The sequence below is a fragment of the Lolium perenne genome, chromosome 3 (assembly GCF_019359855.2).
Source record: "Lolium perenne isolate Kyuss_39 chromosome 3, Kyuss_2.0, whole genome shotgun sequence".
Lineage (NCBI taxonomy): Eukaryota > Viridiplantae > Streptophyta > Magnoliopsida > Poales > Poaceae > Lolium > Lolium perenne.
The window spans coordinates 190,262,478-190,282,096 of record NC_067246.2 but is presented as its reverse complement, the minus strand read 5'-3'; the positions used below and the strand labels follow the sequence as shown (position 1 = coordinate 190,282,096).

General features: G+C 43.6%; 1 non-coding gene across 1 annotated transcript; it reads right to left on the bottom strand.

The window, feature by feature from the left end:
* Positions 1–18,477: 18,477 nt before the first annotated feature.
* Positions 18,478–19,289, bottom strand: LOC127339727 (uncharacterized). The gene is made up of 3 exons (XR_011754168.1): positions 19,177–19,289; positions 18,813–19,075; positions 18,478–18,714 (listed from the first exon to the last, which is right to left on the bottom strand). It is a non-coding gene; the product is annotated as an uncharacterized protein (transcript).
* Positions 19,290–19,619: the final 330 nt, after the last annotated feature.

Here is a 19,619-nt window from a genome sequence, read left to right as displayed (position 1 = left end):
TAGAGAGAGAGATACAGGCCGTCCGATCATAAATGATCGAACGGTGCAAGCATTCGTTGAGCTTTCAACCAACCAAGATCCGTGTGACATACATCTCGACCAATCAGAGATCAGCCAGTGAGTACAAGTTAGGAAAACTGAGTAGAACTAAGAGGGGGAAAAGTGAGGAAATGTTTATCGGAAGGGCAAAACTGAGTATGACTGAGTAAAACAAGTGGGCCCGGAGGGGAAAACTGAGTAACACTAAGTAAAACAGGGGCACCCAAATAATAAACGGACTAAGGGAAATTGAAGCTTTTCGCATAAAAATTGTAAAATTGTGTTATTTGAACAATATATTACATTTTGGCCGACTAGATATTGTTTGCAACTCAAAGATACACAAGTGTGACGAATTTGGACTCATTTGGACAAAGTTTGTAAGCATAGTGGGTATTTGGGAGGTGTATTGAGCAGAAAGCCCTGCATCTTCATAGCTAGTAGCTCATGGACTAGGAAGTGGTTTTGAAGCTTTTGGCATAAAAACTTCATATCTCTATATTTCCTTTTCCATTATTATTTCTCTAGGTTGTAGGTAACATAACAAGGCTCCATGGGAAGGTTCCACCATGTTTTGAATTATTTTGAATTGAACCCTAAAACCCTAAAACCCTAAAATGATAAATGTGGCTTAAATGTGGCATACAAATTGTTCATACAAATTCAAATTGTTCAACACAAAGGGATCCCCAATACAAAGGGAACCACAATACAAATTGTTCATACAAATTCAAATTGTTCAACACAAAGGCATCCCCAATACAAAGGGAACCCCAATACAAATTGTTCAACACAAAGGGATCCCCAATACAAAGGGAACCACAATACAAATTGCTCATACAAATTCAAATTAATTGTTCAGAATAAAATCTTTCTCTTGCTCCTGGTGTGACTCGCCGGGGCCACCACCTTACTCCGGGTAACCCTACCAGGGATATTACCGGTGTCTACCTTCCTTTTGCCCTCTTTCTTGTTCTTCTTCTTCTGCAAACCTTGTGCTTTTTCTTCTTCCATGTACTCTTCGAAGTTAGCTTCTATCATGGCCTTACTACTTTCGAGGCATTCTCGACTATACTGTTCCCTCTCCTCTAGACTCATCGGTTGAAGCCATTCTACATCCATCTGTTCCCTCTGCTCTCGATCCATCGGTTCAATCTCCTCATGTTCAATTGCTGCTTCAATCTCCTCTGCATTTGCTGCTTCAATCTCCTCTGCATTTGCTGCTTCAATCTCCTCATGTTGAACTACTGCTTCAATCTCCTCTGCATTTGCTGCTTCAATCACCTCATGTTGAACTGATGCTTCAATCTCAAGTTGAATTGCTGCTTCATTCTCCTCTGCATTTTCTGCTCCGACCTGATCTTCCATTCCAAAAGCTGGGTCAACTCCATTTTTACAAAGCCTAGCAATGTGTCCAGGGATTCCACAACGTTTGCACTTACGTTTTCGAATCGGTGCACCACCCTCTGCACTAGCTCTGATCCTATTCTTCCTCGGCCTACCTGCCGGTCTAGTCAATACTGGAGAGTACAGTTTGAAGCCTGGATCGACTTTCATCCATTGGTCTTTTCCCAACAAGGTAGGAACATTCATAGCATATGCAGCCCTAAATTTGGCAACAGAGAAATACTCTGACACATACTGATCAACATCACCATCTTCACCCCCTATAACACTCATGAAAAATAATGCGTGTATGCAGGGTATCCCACGGATCTGCCATCCCCTACAATGGCATGTCCTATCAACCAAACTCACTGGATACCTCCACTGCCTGTTTAGTTTGTCAGTGTAGGTTACCTCAGCCTCCATTCCTTTTCTGACGCATTGCATCCTCAATTGTTTTGCCCTCTCATGCGAAGACTTAATCAAAGATGGGAGCATGAGATGGCCAACATAATTTGTGGATGCAATTCTTTGACGCAGATCGATCTTTATCATGATCATCTGCCTAATCTTATCAAATATTTGCCACAGCATAAGCCCTTTCAATGACTTGACCTTTGAATTGAAACTCCCCGCAAGGTTACTTGTTACATAGTCTACCTTGCAAATTTCATTGAATTGGCTTCTTGACCACACCCTACCATGATGTTCATCCAAGTACTCCTTCACCCCAGGTTTTTGTTTATACAACACATCCAAGTGAAACAGATGCTTCCTAGAGCTGCATGTGTATGAAGCTGGCCATAGGTTGTCAGTAAAAACTTTACCCTTGAATTTCTTTGTAAAATTCTGTACCAAGTGTCGCATACATTCCCTATGCTCCACTCCAGGGAATACTGCTTCTACCGCAGTCTCCAAACCTTTGCAAGCGTCTGTGTGGATAACAAGTCCCGGTGGATGACCTATAAGGTCGCGCAAATTCTGCAGAAACCAAGTCCAACTTTCCTGTGACTCAACCTCCAAAACCCCATAAGCAACAGGGAACATCCAATTATGTCCATCAACTGCAGTAGCAGCAACTAGCTGTCCTTTAAACCTGCCATGAAGAGCTGATGCATCCACGGCCAAATAAGGTCTGCAACCGTCCAAAAAGCCTTTCCAGCAAGCTTTGAAACAAACAAAAGCCCTTCTGAAACATTCCTTGTGCATTACCTTCCCGCTTTTCAATTTGTAGGGAACTGTATGCTTGTCTATCGCTACAACACTTTGCTGGACTAGCCATCTCCACTTCAGCTTTGAAAGTGTAAAGCAACTGAAAGCTTTCATTCCATGGACCATTGATCTTGTCAAGAGCCATTTCCTTTGCATAGAACATCCTCATGTAAGGTACTTTCATTTTATACTTCTCAACCACCTTTTTACGAGTGCTGTTGGACCAAGTGAAGGATCTTCTCTCAGCCAATCTAGGATTATATCTGCCAACCACCTAGTCTTCGCTAGCTTTGTTTTCAGCTCTGGCTCTCCCCCTAGAGGTGGACACCTATGGATCTCCTTATTCTTCTTTATCTGAAACATAATGATAAGGGATGTCAGTAATAGATAACAAATTTTACACCGTGATCTAAATACACAACTGGTTGGCGTAGTACCTGAACCAAGCTGCTTCTGCGCATTGTGGATGCATGCAGCCTAAACCTACACCTTAGGTATGGGCATTTAATTGTGAACCTACCTGGCTCACTTTTAACAACCTCAAAATTATTCTTAGTGAGAATGTGATATGTAGTAATTGCATTACGGCAGTCCATCATCGTTTGAAACACGGTGCCTTCTACAAGCTGGGGATCCTCCCTGTTCCACTCAATTGTTGGCAAGTCTTCACCTTCGTAATCGGCTAAAACGAGGCTGTCATCATTCTCATTCTTCTCTTCATCATCAGTGTCATCAAATCTGGCACCAAAAGCAATATCTTCCATGTATTGATCCTCCATTGCCTGCTTACTGCATCGATCTACCAATTCAGGAAACATCAACTCATCCTCATCATCTTGAGGAGACTGATCCTCAATTTCTACATCGTCCTCCACATCGACCGTACGAACGATCTGGCTACCACTAGCACTGAGGACAGATGGTGCTGCTGTGGACCTACAAGGAGCGCCGCGGCGCACACTGTTAGAAGAGGCAGCAGCAGTAGAGAGACATGATGCCCGACCACCTGATGATGCCCCAGCACCAGAGAGAGATGATGCCCGGCCCCTGTCCACATGGATACGAATTTTACCGAACCGGCAAGAAGCATTCAAAGCAAAAAGAACTCCCAGATCGTCGTCGGAAATTAGTGGAACAAATCTTCCCTCCTTGTTGTGCAAATATTCGAAATGAACTGCGTCGTCAGAGCTCCAGCTGTACTGAGCGCAGATGTTAGCTTTCAAATTCCTCAACGAGATGGTGGTTGCAACCACCGCAGGGAAGAAAAACCCATTCTTATAGCGTTTAGAATCACGCGTAAAGCTAGAATCCAGCCTAACCACCAGCCGAAAAGCCAGCGCTGGATCAATCCTATTCGAAAAGCAATGCAGTTAGTTGAGCAACAACGATTGGCGCTCAAAAACTGCCTACTGTTAATTCACATAGGCAGACGATGCTTACCCAGATGGAATCCATGCGTTAGATCCCTCCGATTCCCAATCTTCTCCGCGGCTGACGCGAACATTTGGCACACTAGATGGACATACAAACTCCGCGAAAGGGGTAGATCTAGATCTGGTGGAGGCGGAGCCCTCTCCGCCTCCCGGTGGTGGTGGTGGGGGCGGGGGTGGCTCGGCGGCGGACGACGCCATAAGGTAGGAGGGCAGGACGGCATGGCGGCGGAGGGGCGGTGTGTGAGCTCCTCCAGTATCGGGTGGAGTGGAAAGCTTTGGGTGAGCTCCTCCAGTCAACAGTTGATGTCTACGCCCCCCTCCTTTTCCTGTAGACAGTGTTGGGCCTCCAAGAGCAGAGGTTTGTAGAACAGCAGCAAGTTTTCCCTTAAGTGGATCACCCAAGGTTTATCGAACTCAGGGAGGAAGAGGTCAAAGATATCCCTCTCATGCAACCCTGCAACCACAAAGCAAGAAGTCTCTTGTGTCCCCAACACACCTAATAGGTGCACTAGTTCGGCGAAGAGATAGTGAAATACAGGTGGTATGAATATATATGAGCAGTGGCAACGGCACCAGAAAAGTGCTTTGCCCAGGACAGTAAACAAGCAGTAGTAACGCAGCAGTAGTAACGCAGTAAAATAGTAAACAAGCAGCGATAGCAGTATTTAGGAACAAGGCCTAGGGATCATACTTTCACTAGTGGACACTCTCAACATTGATCACATAACAGAATAGATAAATGCATACTCTACACTCTTGTTGGATGATGAACACCATTGCGTAGGATTACACGAACCCTCGATGCCGGAGTTAACAAGCTCCACAATTCAATGTTCATATTTAAATAACCTTAGAGTGCATGACAGATTAACATAACCAAATAGATCACATCAATACCATCACAGTAATAGTTAACTTCACAATCTACGAGAGATCACGATCATAAACTACGCCAAGTACTACATGATGCACACCCTGTCCACTTTACACCATGCAGGAGGAATAGAATACTTTAATAACATCACTAGAGTAGCACATAGATGAATAGTGATACAAAACTCATATGAATCTCAATCATGTAAAGCACCTCATGAGATCATTGTATTGAAGTACATAGGAGAGAGATTAACCACATAGCTACCGATACAGCCCTGAGCCTCGATGGAGAACTACTCCCTCCTCATGGGAGACAGCAGCAGTGATGAAGATGGCGGTGGAGATGGCAGCGGTGTCGATGGAGAAGCCTTCCGGGGGCACTTCCCCGTCCCGGCAGCGTGCCGGAACAGAGACTCCTGTCCCCCAGATCTTGGCTTCGCGATGGCGGCAGCTCTGGAAGGTTTCTCGTACCGTGGCTTTTTCGTCTCGAGGTTTTAGGTCGAGGGGCTTCTTATAGGCGAAGAGGCGGCGTCAGAAGGTCAATAGGGCGACGACACTATAGGGCGGCGTGGCCAGGGCCTGGGCCGCGCCGGCCTATGGTCTGGGGGCCCAGTGCCCCCTCTCTGGCGGTTCTCGTGTGTTCTGGATGCTTCCGGGCAAAATAGGAACCTGGGCGTTGATTTCGTCCAATTCCGAGAATATTTCCTTACTAGGATTTCTGAAACCAAAAACAGCGAAACAAAGCAATCGGCACTTCGGCATCTTGTTAATAGGTTAGTTCCAAAAAATGCACGAATATGACATAAAGTGTGCATAAAACATGTAGATATCATCAATAATGTGGCATGGAACATAAGAAATTATCGATACGTCGGAGACGTATCAGCATCCCCAAGCTTAGTTCTGCTCGTCCCGAGCAGGTAAAACGATAACAAAGATAATTTCTGGAGTGACATGCCATCATAACCTTGATCATACTATTTGTAAACATATGTAATGAATGCAGCGATCAAAACAATGGAAATGACATGAGTAAACAAGTGAATCATAAAGCAAAGACTTTTCATGAATAGTACTTCAAGACAAGCATCAATAAGTCTTGCATAAGAGTTAACTCATAAAGCAATAAATCAAAGTAAAGGTATTGAAGCAACACAAAGGAAGATTAAGTTTTAGCGGTTGCTTTCAACTTGTAACATGTATATCTCATGGATATTGTCAACATAGAGTAATATAACAAGTGCAATATGCAAGTATGTAGGAATCAATGCACAGTTCACACAAGTGTTTGCTTCTTGAGGTGGAGAGAAATAGGTGAACTGACTCAACATAAAAGTAAAAGAATGGTCCTTCAAAGAGGAAAGCATCGATTGCTATATTTGTGCTAGAGCTTTTATTTTGAAAACATGAAACAATTTTGTCAACGGTAGTAATAAAGCATATGAGTTATGTAAATTATATCATACAAGTTGCAAGCCTCATGCATAGTATACTAATAGTGCCCGCACCTTGTCCTAATTAGCTTGGACTACTGGATCATCGCAATACACATGTTTTAACCAAGTGTCACAATGGGGTACCTCCATGCCGCCTGTACAAAGGTCTAAGGAGAAAGCTCGCATTTTGGATTTCTCGCTTTTGATTATTCTCAACTTAGACATCCATACCGGGACAACATGGACAATAGATAATGGACTCCTCTTTAATGCATAAGCATGTGGCAACAATTATTATTCTCATATGAGATTGAGGATATATGTCCAAAACTGAAACTTCCACCATGAATCATGGCTTTAGTTAGCGGCCCAATGTTCTTCTCTAACAATATGTATGCTCCAACCATTAAGGTGGTAGATCTCTCTTACTTCAGACAAGACGGACATGCATAGCAACTCACATGATATTCAACAAAGAATAGTTGATGGCGTCCCCAGAAACATGGTTATCGCACAACAAGCAACTTAATAAGAGATAAAGTGCATAAGTACATATTCAATACCACAATAGTTTTTAAGCTATTTGTCCCATGAGCTATATATTGCAAAGGTGAATGATGGAATTTTAAAGGTAGCACTCAAGCAATTTACTTTGGAATGGCGGAGAAATACCATGTAGTAGGTAGGTATGGTGGACACAAATGGCATAGTGGTTGGCTCAAGTATTTTGGATGCATGAGAAGTATTCCCTCTCGATACAAGGTTTAGGCTAGCAAGGCTATTTGAAACAAACACAAGGATGAAGCGGTGCAGCAAAAATCACATAAAAGACATATTGTAAACATTATAAGAATCTACACCGTCTTCCTTGTTGTTCAAAACTCAATACTAGATATTATCTAGACTTTAGAGAGACCAAATATGCAAACCAAATTAGCAAGCTCTAGGTGTTTCTCCATTAATGGGTGCAAAGTATATGATGCAAGAGCTTAAACATGAGCACAACAATTGCCAAGTATCAAATTATTCAAGACATTTTAGAATTACTACATGTAGCATTTTCCAATTCCAACCATATAACAATTTAACGAAGAAGAAACTTCGCCATGAATACTATGAGTAAAGCCTAAGGACATACTTGTCCATATGCAACAGCGGAGCGTGTCTCTCTCCCATACAGTGAATGCTAGGATCCATTTATTCAAACAAAAACAAAAACAAAAACAAACCGATGCTCCAAGCAAAGCACATAAGATGTGACGGAATAAAAATATAGTTTCAGGGGAGGAACCTGATAATGTTGTCGATGAAGAAGGGGATGCCTTGGGCATCCCCAAGCTTAGACGCTTGAGTGTTCTTAGAATATGCAGGGGTGAACCACCGGGGCATCCCCAAGCTTAGAGCTTTCACTCTCCTTGATCATATTGCATCATACTCCTCTCTTGATCCTTGAAAACTTCCTCCACACCAAACTCGAAACAACTCATTAGAGGGTTAGTGGACAATAAAAATTAACATGTTCAGAGGTGACATAATCATTCTTAACACTTCTGGACATTGCATAAAGCTACTGTACATTAATGGATCAAAGAAATTCATCCAACATAGCAAAAGAGGCAATGCGAAATAAAAGGCAGAATCTGTCAAAACAGAACAGTCCGTAAAGATGGATTTTATTGAGGCACCAGACTTGCTCAAATGAAAATGCCCAAATTGAATGAAAGTTGCGTACATATCTGAGGATCACGCACGTAAATTGGCATATTTTTCTGAGCTACCTACAGGGAGGCAGGTCAAAATTCGTAACAGCAAAGAAATCTGAAACTGCGCAGTAATCCAAATCTAGTATGAACTTTACTATCAACGACTTTACTTGGCACAACAAAACACTAAACTAAGATAAGGAGAGGTTGCTACAGTAGTAAAAAACTTCCAAGACACAAATATAAAACAAAGTACTGTAGCAAAATAACACATGGGTTATCTCCCAAGAAGTTCTTTCTTTATAGCCATTAAGATGGGCTCAGCAGTTTTAATGATGCACTCGCAAGAAATAGTGTTTGAAGCAAAAGAGAGCATCAAGAGGCAAATTCAAAACACATTTAAGTCTAACATGCTTCCTATGCAAAGTAATCTTGTAAATAAACAAATTCAAGAAGCATAATGCAACAAGCATAGAAAAACTAGACAAGCTCAACTTCAAGATTTTAAGCATATAGAGAGGTGTTTTAGTAACATGAAAATTTCTACCACCATATTTCCTCTCTCATAATAACTTTCAGTAGTGTCATGAGAAAACTCAACAATATAACCATCACATAAAGCATTCTTATCATGAGTCTCATGCATAAAATTATTACTCTCCACATAAGCATAATCAATTTTATTAGTACTAGTGGGAGCAAATTCAACAAAGTAGCTATCATTATTATTCTCATCATCAAATATAGGAGGCATATTGTAATCATAATCAAATTCATCCTCCATAACAGGTGGTAACAAAAGACTACTATCATTATAATCATCATAAATAGGAGGCAAAGTATCATCAAAGTAAATTTTTCTCCTCAATTCTTGGGGGACTAAAAAGATCAAGCTCATCAAAACCAGCTTCCCCAAGCTTAGAATTTTCCATAGCATTAGCAACAATAGTGTTCAAAGCATTCATAGTAATAACATTCCCATTAGCATGCATATAAAGTTCCATGGGTTTTTTAATTCTCTCTTCAAACACATCATGTCCTAATTCAAGATAAAGTTCATAAAGATCTCTCATATTTTTGTTGTTTTCCATTATGCCCAACTAGTGTAAACAAGAAACAAAAAGTTGCAATTGCAGGATCTAAAGGAAATAGCTTCGAGCACACACACAATGGCACCAGAAAAGTACTTAACCTGGAACCGAAGTATGAGTGCCTTTTACCTTTCCTCCCCGGCAACGGCGCCAGAAAATAGCTTGATGTCTACGCCCCCCTCCTTTTCCTGTAGACAGTGTTGGGCCTCCAAGAGCAGAGGTTTGTAGAACAGCAGCAAGTTTTCCCTTAAGTGGATCACCCAAGGTTTATCGAACTCAGGGAGGAAGAGGTCAAAGATATCCCTCTCATGCAACCCTGCAACCACAAAGCAAGAAGTCTCTTGTGTCCCCAACACACCTAATAGGTGCACTAGTTCGGCGAAGAGATAGTGAAATACAGGTGGTATGAATATATATGAGCGTGTGGCAACGGCACCCGAAAAAGTGCTTTGCCCAGACGATAAACAAGCAGTAGTAACGCAGCAGTAGTAACGCAGTAAAATAGTAAACAAGCAGCGATAGCAGTATTTAGGAACAAGGCCTAGGGATCATACTTTCACTAGTGGACACTCTCAACATTGATCACATAACAGAATAGATAAATGCATACTCTACACTCTTGTTGGATGATGAACACCATTGCGTAGGATTACACGAACCCTCGATGCCGGAGTTAACAAGCTCCACAATTCAATGTTCATATTTAAATAACCTTAGAGTGCATGACAGATTAACATAACCAAATAGATCACATCAATACCATCACAGTAATAGTTAACTTCACAATCTACGAGAGATCACGATCATAAACTACGCCAAGTACTACATGATGCACACCCTGTCCACTTTACACCATGCAGGAGGAATAGAATACTTTAATAACATCACTAGAGTAGCACATAGATGAATAGTGATACAAAACTCATATGAATCTCAATCATGTAAAGCAGCTCATGAGATCATTGTATTGATGTACATAGGAGAGAGATTAACCACATAGCTACCGGTACAGCCCCGAGCCTCGATGGAGAACTACTCCCTCCTCATGGGAGACAGCAGCAGTGATGAAGATGGCGGTGGAGATGGCAGCGGTGTCGATGGAGAAGCCTTCCGGGGGCACTTCCCCGTCCCGGCAGCGTGCCGGAACAGAGACTCCTGTCCCCCAGATCTTGGCTTCGTGATGGCGGCGGCTCTGGAAGGTTTCTTGTACCGTGGCTTTTTCGTCTCGAGGTTTTAGGTCGAGGGGCTTCTTATAGGCGAAGAGGCGGCGTCAGAAGGTCAACAGGGCGACGACACTATAGGGCGGCGCGGCCAGGGCCTGGGCCGCGCCGGCCTATGGTTTGGGGGCCCAGTGCCCCCTCTCTGGCGGTTCTCGTGTGTTCTGGATGCTTCCGGGCAAAATAGGAACCTGGGCGTTGATTTCGTCCAATTCCGAGAATATTTCCTTACTAGGATTTCTGAAACCAAAAACAGCAGAAACAAGAATCGGCACTTCGGCATCTTGTTAATAGGTTAGTTCCAGAAAATGCACGAATATGACATAAAGTGTGCATAAAACATGTAGATATCATCAATAATGTGGCATGGAACATAAGAAATTATCGATACGTCGGAGACGTATCAACAGTCAACACAGTTCGAAAGAAACGGTCAATTCAACACCAACGCGGCTCCCTAGCCGTCACCGGTAATGGTGAAGGCCTCTGACCAGACGGCAACCCTCCCGTCTGAGCGCCTACGACGGGTTTCAAACTAGAGGGAGGGGAAAACTGAGGAAAAACTAAGGGGCTGGGGAAAACTGAGTACAACTAACGAACCAGGGGCACGAAAATAGAAATCCTTTCTTATTAAACCATAATTCATATGGTGTCGTTTCAACGGATTTTGATGGTGCTCTATTTAAAGTGAATGCGGCTGTCTCTAATGCATAACTCCAAAATGATAACGGTAAATCAGTAAGAGACATCATAGAACGAACCATATCTAAGAGAGTTCGATTACGACGTTCGGACACACTGTTTCGTTGTGGTGTTCCTGGCGGTGTCAATTGTGAAAGTATTCCGCATTTCTTTAAATGCATGCCAAACGCATAACTCAGATATTCACCTCCGCGATCAGATCGTAGAAATTTAATCTTCTTGTTACGTTGATTTTCTACTTCACTTTGGAATTCCTTAAACTTCTCGAAAGTTTCGGATTTATGTTTCCTGAAATAGATATACCCATATCTACTCAAATCATCTGTGAAGTTTAGAACATAACGATAACCACCGCGCGAGGCTACACTCATTGGTCCGCACACATCGGTATGTATGATTTCCAATAGTAATCCATCGGTATGGAGTTTCTTCATGCGTTTCACTCCAATATGACCAAGATGACAGTGCCACATATAAGTAGAATTATCATCCAATTTAATTCGCTTAGCATCAATGTTATGAATATGTGTATCACTACTATCGAGATCTAACAGAAATAAACCATTCTTTTCAGGTGCTCGACCATAAAAGATATTATTCATAAAAATAGAACAACTATTATTCTCAGACTTGAATGAATAACCGTCTTGCATTAAAAAAGATCCAGATATAATGTTCATGCTCAACGCGGGTACAAAATAACAATTATTGAGGTTTAAAACTAATCCCGAAGGTAGATGTAGAGGAAGTGTGCCGACAGCGATCACATCGACTTTGGATCCATTTCCAACGCGCATCGTCACTTCATCCTTCAATAGTCTTCGTTTATTCTTTAGTTCCTGTTTCGAGTTACAAATATGAGCAACCGAACCAGTATCAAATACCCAGGTACTAGTACGAGAACCAGTAAGATAAACATCTATAACATGTATATCAGATATACCTTCTTTCTTCTTCTTGACAAGGCCGCTCTTCAGATCCGCCAAATACTTGGAGCAATTACGCTTCCAGTGTCCCTTCTCCTTGTAGTAATAGCACTCAGCATCAGGCTTAGGGCCAGTCTTAGGTTTCACAGTAGGCGTGGCAGCTTTCTTGCCACCCTTCTTGTTTTTGCCTTTAGACTTGCCCTGTTTCTTGAAACTGGTGGTCTTGTTGACCATCAACACTTGGTGCTCTTTCTTGATCTCAATCTCAGCAGATTTTAGCATGGCGAAGAGTTCAGGTAACTCTTTGTTCATGTTCTGCATATTGTAGTTCATCACAAAGTTCTTGTAACTAGGTGGCAGTGATTGAAGGACACGATTAATCCCCAGTCTGTTAGGAATCACTATTCCCAAGTCACTGAGTTTCTTCACATGCCCGGTCATGGCGAGCATGTGCTCACTAATGGAGCTGCCTTCTTCCATCATGCAACTGAAGAAGTGTTTCGATGCTTCATAGCATTCCACGGCCGTATGAGTTTCAAAGATAGTTTTCAACTCATTGACCAACTCATGAGGATCGTGGTGCTCAAAACGTTTTTGAAGATCGTCTTCCAGACTGCATAGGATGGCACACTGAACTTGAGAGTACCGAGTTTTCCGAGTCGCGTAAACATTCTTTACTTCATCGGTTTCAGTTTCTGCAGTAGGGTCACCTAGCGGTGCATCAAGCACATATTGCAGGTTTCCACCATTGAGGAAGATCCTCACATGACGGAACCAGTCGGTGAAGTTGCTACCGTTGCTCTTAAGCTTTTCTTTCTCTAGGAACTAGTTAAAATTGATTGGGGATGCCATATCTACAACATATATTTGCAATAGTTTAGACTAAGTTTATGACAAATTGAGTTCAAATTTTAATTCAACAAAATTAAAAACTAGGTGAACTCCCACTCAAAACAATATCCCTCGAATTGTCTTAGTGATTACACGAACCAAATCCACCACACCAAGTCCGATCATCACGAGACAAGATGTAACTTCAATGGCGAACACTTAAAGTGTTCATCATATCAATCATATGATTCATGCTCTACCTTTCGGTATCACGTGTTCCGAGACCATGTCTGTACATGCTAGGCTCGTCAAGGCCACCTTAGTATCCGCATGTGCAAAACTGGCTTGCACCCGTTGTATGCACTTGTTGAGTCTATCACACCCGATCATCACGAGATGCTTCGAAACGACAAGTCTTGGCAACGGTGCTACTAAGGATGAACACTTTATTATCTTGATATTTTAGTGAGAGGGATCATCTTATAATGCTACCGTCGCGATCTAAGCAAAATAAGATGCATAAAAGGATTAACATCACATGCAGTTCATATGTGATATGATATGGCCCCTTTGTCTTTGCACCTTTGATCTTCATCTCCAAAGCACGGACATGATCTCCATCATCAACGGGCATGATCTCCATCATCGTCGGCGTAGCGTCAAGGTCAATGGCGCCGTCTTCATGATTGTTCTCCCATGTAGCAACTATTACAACTTCTTTGAAATACTACTCAACATGAAATTTAAAGACAACCATAAGGCTCCTGCCGGTTGCCACAATACAATAATGATCATCTCATACATATTCATCATCACATTATGGCCATATCACATCACCAAACCCTGCAAAAACAAGTTAGACGTTCTCTAATTTGGTTTGCATATTTTACGTGGTTTAGGGTTTTCGAGTGAGATCTAATCTACCTACGAACATGAACCACAACGGTGATACTAGTGTTGTCAATAGAAGAGTAAATTGAATCTTCACTATAGTAGGAGAGATAGACACCCGCAAAGCCACTTATGCAATACAAGTTGCATGTCGAGCGTGGAGCAAATCTCATGAACGCGGTCATGTAAAGTTAGCCCGAGCCGCTTCATCCCACTATGCCACAAAGATGCAAAGTACTCAAACTAAAGACAACATAAGCATCAACGCCCACAAAACCATTGTGTTCTTCTCGTGCAACCATCTATGCATAGACACGGCTCTGATACCACTGTAGGGATTCGTTGCATAGAAAACAAAAAAATTCCTACCGCGAGAACGCAATCCAAGCCAAGATGCAATCTAGAAGACGGGAGCAACGAGGAGATGATCGAGACTCACCCTTGAAGATTTCCAAAGCCTACAAGATGAGGCTCTTGTTGCTGCGGTAGACGATCACTTGCCGCTTGCAAAAGCGCGTAGAAGATCTTGATCACGGTGCCACGATCGGGCAGCACCTCCGTACTCGGTCACACGTTCGGTGTTGATGAAGACGACGTCCTTCTCCCCGTTCCAGCGGGCAGCAGAAGTAGTAGCTCCTCCTTGAATCCGGCAGCACGACGGCGTGCTGGCGGTGGCGGTGGAGATCTCCGGCGGAGCTTCGCTAAGCGTGCGGGAGAGGTGGAGGAGAGAGGGGGCGGCTAGGGTTTGGGAGAGGGGGTGGCCGGCCTCAAGGGGTGCAGCCAGCTTGTGGCTTTGTGGTGGCCGGCCCCCTCCCCTATGCCCCTCTTTAGATAGGTGGAACCCCCAAGTGTTGGACTACAAGTCTTTCGAATAAGACCCCAACCCAAAACTTTCCATGTTGTAGGGAAACCTACCCAAGGTGGGATTCCCACCTCAGGCCTTGTTCGGCACGCAGGGATTGAAGTGTATTATACCTAGTGTTTTAGGTGAAAACACGTGATTCACCCAGGGATTGGGCCTTAGCTAGTTCTGCACAGGTATCACGGGTACGCACCTATCACATGCGCACTCCAGGCTCCCGAGCCGATTACCGCGGCTAGTGGGGTAAGTAGGCCCAGCAAATCATGGCGAGAATCGATCGGAGTAAACAGACGTACGGCAAAGCTGGCAAGAGAAAATGCGAGGTTTTGCAGGGATAATTGAAGTCAGACACCTCCAAACCCGTAGAAACCCTGCCCGCCGAACAGTTCAGCGGCCATTTGCATGGATATCGTGCTGTTCCAAAGAAGCTACACACTCTAATCCCCTAAAAAACCTGTGTACCGAACAAGGCCTCAAGTGGGACTCCCACCCTTCCATGAGGGGGGTGGCCGGCCACCCTTGGTGGAGTCCACCTGGGACTCCACCCCTCTAGGGTTGGCCGGCCATGGGAGGTGGAGTCCCTTCGGGACTCCGCCTTCCAAAGTGATTTCTTCCAGACTTTTCTAGAACCTTCTACAACCTTCCATAAATGCACCGGATCATTTTCAAACTTATAAAATGACTTCCTATATATGAATCTTATTCTCCGGACCATTCCGGAACTCCTCGTGATGTCCGGGATCCCATCCGAGAATTTGAACAATACTTCGAACTCCATTCCATATTCAAGTTCTACTAATACAACATCAAACCTTAAGTGTGTCACCCTACGGTTCGCGAACTATGTAGACATGGTTGAGAACTCTCTCCGACCAATAACCAATAGCGGGATCTGGAGATCCATAATGGCTCCCACATATTCAACGATGACTTAGTGATCGAATGAACCATTCACATACTATACCAATTCCCTTTGTCACGCGATATTTTACTTGTCCGAGGTTTGATCATCGGTATCTGTTTATACCTTGTTCAACCTCGTCTCCTGACAAGTACTCTTTACTCGTACCGTGGTATGTGGTCTATTATGAACTTATTCATATGCTTGCAAGACATTAGACGACATTCCACCGAGAGGGCCCAGAGTATATCTATCCGTCATCGGAATGGACAAATCCCACTGTTGATCCATATGCCTCAACTCATACTTTCCGGATACTTAATCCCACCTTTATAACCACCCATTTACGCAGTGCCGTTTGATGTAATCAAAGTACCTTTCTAGTATAAGTGATTTACATGATCTCATGGTCATAAGGACTAGGTAACTATGTATCGAAAGCTTATAGCAAATAACTTAATGACGTGATCTTATGCTACGCTTAATTGGGTGTGTCCATTACATCATTCATATAATGATATAACCTTGTTATTAATAACATCCAATGTTCATGATTATGAAACTAATCATCTATTAATCAACAAGCTAGTTAAGAGGCTTACTAGGGACTCATTGTTTGTTTACATAACACACATGTATCAATGTTTCGGTTAATACAATTACAGCATGGTATATAAACATTTATCATAAACATAAAGATATATAATAACCACTTTTATTATTGCCTCTTGGGCATATCTCCAACTACTCCACCAACCCTAACCAGCCAACCAAGTGGGATGGTGGAGTCCATGGTGGACTCCACCTCCTTGGCCGGCCACGGAAAGGGGGGAAGGGGAGAGTCTCTGTCCCTCTAGGTTTCGTCCATATGGCAGTTTTTGAATTGGGGTCTTATTCGAAGACTTTGGGCAAACCCTAGGGATTCCACCTATATAAAGAGGAGGAGAGGGGGGCTGGCCGGCCACATCAAGACCACCTTGGCCGCACCCCTCAAGGCACCCAAGCCGGCGCCCCCTCTCCCAAACTTTGGGGGCAGGTCTTGGACGACCCAAGGACCTTTTCCACCTATAAAAGGAGGGCAAGGGGAGCCCCAAGAGGTGCACAAGTCGCAGCCCTAGCTCCCTCTCCCCAAACCCTAGCCACCCTTCCTCCTCCACCCTCTTGCACGACTATGGTGAAGCCCTGCAGGATTTCTCCACCACCACCGCCCCCACGCCGTCGTGCTGGCGGGATTCCGAGGAGGATCTATTACATCCGCTGCCCGCTGGAACGGGGAGAAGGACGTCGTCATCAACACCGAACGTGTGACCGAGTACGGAGGTGCTGCCCGACTGTGGCACCATCAAGATCTTCTACGCGCTTTTGCAAGCGGCAAGTGATCGACTACATCCACAACGAGATCTAATCTCGTAGGCTTTGGAAATCTTCGAGGGTTAGTCTCATGATCTTCTCGTTGCTACCATCTTCTAGATTGGATCTTGGCTTGTTATTCGTTCTTGCGGTAGGAATTTTTTTTTGTTTTCTATGCTACGAATCCCATCAAGTGATGATGCAATCGACAAGCTTCTCATACAACAACACATCCTTGAGAGGATAGTCATTGAACTCCTCATCTGCAGAATCCAGCTCAAGCTCTTGAAATAGGGACAAACCTCCCACATGGGTGAGCACCTCAGCAGACATGTCCACACGTGCACAACATTTTTTACTTGCACTTGCTCCTTGTCATCTGATGCGCTTGGTAATCAATCGAGCACCTGATTGGCACCAATCTCCTTAGGCATGACCGGCCACTTCTGAGAAATGGATGCTACTGCTAGTGCCATAGAGTGGTGCACAGGACTGGCATCCGTGGGAACCACGGCTGTGTCACCTTGCTCGTTGAGGTCGACCCCCTTCAGTAGAGGTTGTGCAGGGCGTCAGGTGTTGAGCAGTGTTGGTGGTACTGACAGGAAGCGGCGCCGATTACTTAACTTCGATCCAACAACACCCGTCATAGATGTTGCGGCCGTGAAGAGCTTCTCCTGCTGGCCTCGCGAGGTGAAGGAAATGATACCAAAGCCATCACATGGTCTATCCTTTCAAACACCATCATAAGCACTCCCTCTCACCGCTATAAGGATCAAAGACCACATGAAGCACCTCATTGGTCATAGGGTACATTACCTCGTGAATGCAATTCGGCACTTCCTGTTGCTGAACCGCGAAACTAGGCATTCGATCGAACACCTTATGGGCACCACCTGTGGTCATCTTCTCCTGCATGTTTCCTCGCTGTGCACTCCACTTGATCACAACCATAGGGATCTCTCCTCCAAATCAACCAAACGCCATCCAGGAATTCCGCCAGATGAAGCTCGGAGGCGACCTTACACCAGCCATCCCAGCACTCCACCATGATCACATACATAGTCCATGTACGGACATGACCCCCCCACCCCGCGTCGCCCCCCGCGTCATGCGGGATCTGCTCGTGCATTCACATTTTGTTGTAGAATACTAGTGTTAGTAGTTTGGTACTTTTATATAATCTGGTTTGCTACCTGCTCGACTACAAGTCGACTAGTCTAGCACTAGACATGACTACCTAGGTACACGTCGATCGATTCGAAATCCTCCGAGACGAAAGAAAAATCAACAAATGTGAAACCAAATAGCTTAGTATATAAAATGAAAGTAGCTAAAACTAGCAAATAAAAACTAACTAACTATCGAAAAAGGCTCTCTGGATTGCCACATGTATTAAACTATCGCCAAAACTATGACCACATAATATCTAAATGGATTCTCTGCACTACTCATACTTATCCGCGCATATAGGGGAATTATGTACTGAACCTTCACTGAGTCGGGGCCAATGGCCTTATGTTTGCATGAAACTTTGTGGATGTTTGTATCACTACTTGACGTTGCCATGGGGGCTTTACATATCAAGCCGGGCCGATGGCCTTATGTTTTAAAAAAACCTTCATTGAGCTGAGAAACTTACGGAGATGGTAATAATGGAGTGTATACAAGTCCCGCCTCCAAAACATCTCCAAATACAAGAATTCCACCACCATTAGAACTCCTCAAACATAAAGAGAAAACGGCTGGTGATACCCCGTTAGAGTGTAGCTGGGAACTAAAGGACAGTTGATACGGTGAAAAGGTAAAAATTCCATCAAATGTTGCCTCAGCTAGGTCACCTGACCGTGAAGTGCTACACCTGTTACAACGAATATTGATGAATCATGAGTCGATGAACTAATGCAGTAGAGATATTAATCATGTACTTAAGTTATCAGATGAACCCCTTGCACTTACCCAAACAGAGTAGTGACAGATGCAGAGGATGTGCGTCCAAGTGCATCGAGAATCTCCAAGTGCACAATGTCAGATACATAGAATCCGGTTGTGCTAGAAACGATAGCAGCTCCAGGGCCATAAGGAAGATCTAATTCGCATAAATCGGTTGATTTGTTGCAGACTGCTAACACAACGGAGACCATATTTTGACATCTTTTGTCTGACCAGGCGAGGAGAGAGGATGTTGACGACAATTTGGGGTCAAATAATGCTGTCAGAGTCTATAAAACAAATGGAACAACACAATTTATTTATTTGGTCACTGAGAGAATGTTGTTTGAAGAGAAATACTAATTGTTGTGGGTGGGTAAAAATGACTCACAGTAGCACAGGATCCACCTGGTGTCTTGCAGGAAACCCAAGGCATGCTACTCCCTGTATCAAATAGCACGGTGATTTTTTTTGCCGGATTACCCAGTTGGATATTGGGCAATTAAGGCCTGCACAAGGAATAAGTGAAAATGAGTTGATTTTGTTTAGGGTACTAGTTCAAAACACACCGAGCACTGCAGTGCAATCTAAGAGTAATGCAGTGGATTTCAGTCTGATTGTTGAAATTTGCATAATCACACCATACAAATGAAACTGCATGAACATCACGAACAAAAGACTCACCAATTTGATTAAATACTAATAAAATGTATTACAGAGTGCATGAGGATTGAGGATTAACATCGGAACAAAAATAGGTGTAGGAAAAGAAAAAAATAGAGCAATAGATTTAGACCGATGAAACTCTGCGCATTATCCCTTTCGCCACTTCGA